This window comes from Microtus pennsylvanicus, assembly GCF_037038515.1.
Source record: "Microtus pennsylvanicus isolate mMicPen1 chromosome Y unlocalized genomic scaffold, mMicPen1.hap1 SUPER_Y_unloc_2, whole genome shotgun sequence".
Lineage (NCBI taxonomy): Eukaryota > Metazoa > Chordata > Mammalia > Rodentia > Cricetidae > Microtus > Microtus pennsylvanicus.
Genome location: NW_027460880.1, coordinates 3,290,299 through 3,292,679, shown reverse-complemented (window position 1 = coordinate 3,292,679; position 2,381 = coordinate 3,290,299).

Sequence of the window (2,381 nt, the reverse complement as noted above, 5' to 3'; positions counted from 1 at the left end):
AGTGCCATGATCTTCCTAAATGATAGAATATTCAAAAGAATACTGAAACCTAGTAACCAGTAAATTAAGTTATCCCCATAGTCATATAAACCTTGCATGATATAACCCATTGTATTGGTAACCAGAACAGTAAAATTCGCGTTGGAAACGAGAACTGCCATATTACCTATTATCCAGCAGGTGGCGCTGTTGCCAAGTCTCGACGAAAACACGGTCCTGTTTCAGAGTCCGCCTAGTATTTGTTAAAAACTGGAAAATGTAAGTTGCTCAACAAAGTAAATGTAATTAAATCAATTCCAGAGATGGAACCAGAAACCAGAATCCAGGGGTAGAGAAGAGCAATCTGGAAGCTACTTATGCCTCCACGTGACAGAGTCACCCTGAGGGGTTGCAGCTTTCAGCAACCGCGTGCTCTGGTTCGCGCCACTTAAGAGCTGTGCTTGCAAGGGAGATTTGAAAACGACTCAGAAAAGAGCAAATCACGCAGGCAGAGACTACGCGGGCCTGTGGAGTTTAAATCCACAGGCAGTGGCTGAGGAAGCAAGGGCTCCCGCCAAGCCGAACAAGCGCCCGCCAAGCCGAACTTGCGGCCTCCAAGCCGAACTTCCGGCCGCCAAGCCGAACTCGCGGCTGCGAGCCGGGAGAGGTTCTAAAACCAAACGTTGGGCGCCAAATGAAGGCGTAAGTCACAAACAATGCCACACCAGTTTGGAATTATGATTAATAGGGTGGTATTTATTTAAAGGGGAAAAAACTTACAGATCACTGTCAGCCCTCTGCGTAACATAGGAAGGAAGTCAAGTCACCGGCGGAGCAGGAAGTGAAGAGAGAGAGAAGAGGGAAGTGGCCGCATTTTTAAAGGGAGAGAGACCACGCCCCAAGGGGCTGGTATCTCAGCGGCGATAGGCTGGAGGAGTGGGAGGACCTCCCGTAACACCACACCCTACTTAAAGGTTGCTGTGAACACCTTTAAAAAATTGCTTCGCTCAACTGCCAACTGAGATAAATCAATAATGATGCCACCATTCAGCAGGAAGCATTTTGGAGAGAAAAAACTGCACCCACGTTCCAAATATGGCTTATAAACTTTCTTTTACATTTAAAGTGGGATGTGATATAGATATGAATATTTGCATTAGTATAGATTTTGCTTTACAGATAGAGATTTTAGGTCAATTTTGTTATATGTATATGCATTTTTGATCTCAATTAAGGTATTGTGATTGTGTAGTTCATTAAAAAAATATAATGTATATAGGTTATTAATGGATAATCATTAATAATAGTCAAGTTTGTATTCATGTTAGTTAGATTTTCTAGCTACATAGATATATATATTTTTCAGTTAGATAGGCATTATTCATATCTCTCTAGACTACAAAATAGGGTATTTAATGTTTTAGTACCTTAGGGTTTTTCATGACAGTGAGACACTCTACTCTTGGCAGCACATATCTACTTCAGGAAGAAGATGGGCATCAAAGAGGATCCTTATGGAGTTTGATAGCCATTTGGGGAAGAAACTGCTCTTGCCTGGATTGTTGCATAAACTGTACACAGAAAACACTCAGAGAGAGGTCTACTGAACTTGCCTAAAGGTGAGATGATCTTTTCGTGTTCCTGATTCAGGAAAGGGTCAGCAAAACATTCTTCAAGACAAGCAGATAGTGACTGCCTTTGAAATTTCCTGCTTCATGGAAATGTCTGCTGGAAACTATGGGCCTGTAGGCTGAGGATGGAAACACCAACGGTACAGAGGAACTTTGGGTGACTGTCCAGGCAGCGAGATGTCTCTGTCATTTCTAGAGTTTGAAAATGGCTTACTTTTTGTTTGCTTAGGTAATACTGTATTATTCTGGAGTCTCTGATGGAGTTGAAGAATAGATAGATAGTTATAGTTTTCCATTGTTATGATAAAAGATAAAATAGATATAAATGTTGTAACTGTAATTCTTGCTTGATAACTGTTTTGTTATATGTAATTTTGCTATGTGAAAGTTAAAGATTCCGTTCTTGTTTAAACAGAAATAGGAGGAATGATGGAGTATAGGTCATTGGTTAATTAAATAAAGAAACTGTTTGGCCTGAAAGGTTAGAACATAGGTGGATGGAATAAACATAAGAGAATGCTGGGAGGAATAGGAATTGAGCTTAGAGATGCCATGCACCTCTGCCATGGGCAGAAATGGTAGCTCTGCACTCTGAGGCAGATGGCGATACAGCCAGCCACCAGGTCAGACATGCTAAATCTTTCCTTCTAAGCGCACCTCGTGCTGCAACATACATTATTAGACATGGTTTAAGAGGCTGAAAATAATGGGGCAGGGAGTGTTGAAATGAATAGTTTTGTGTTGTTATTTCGGAGCATAACCTTACAAGGC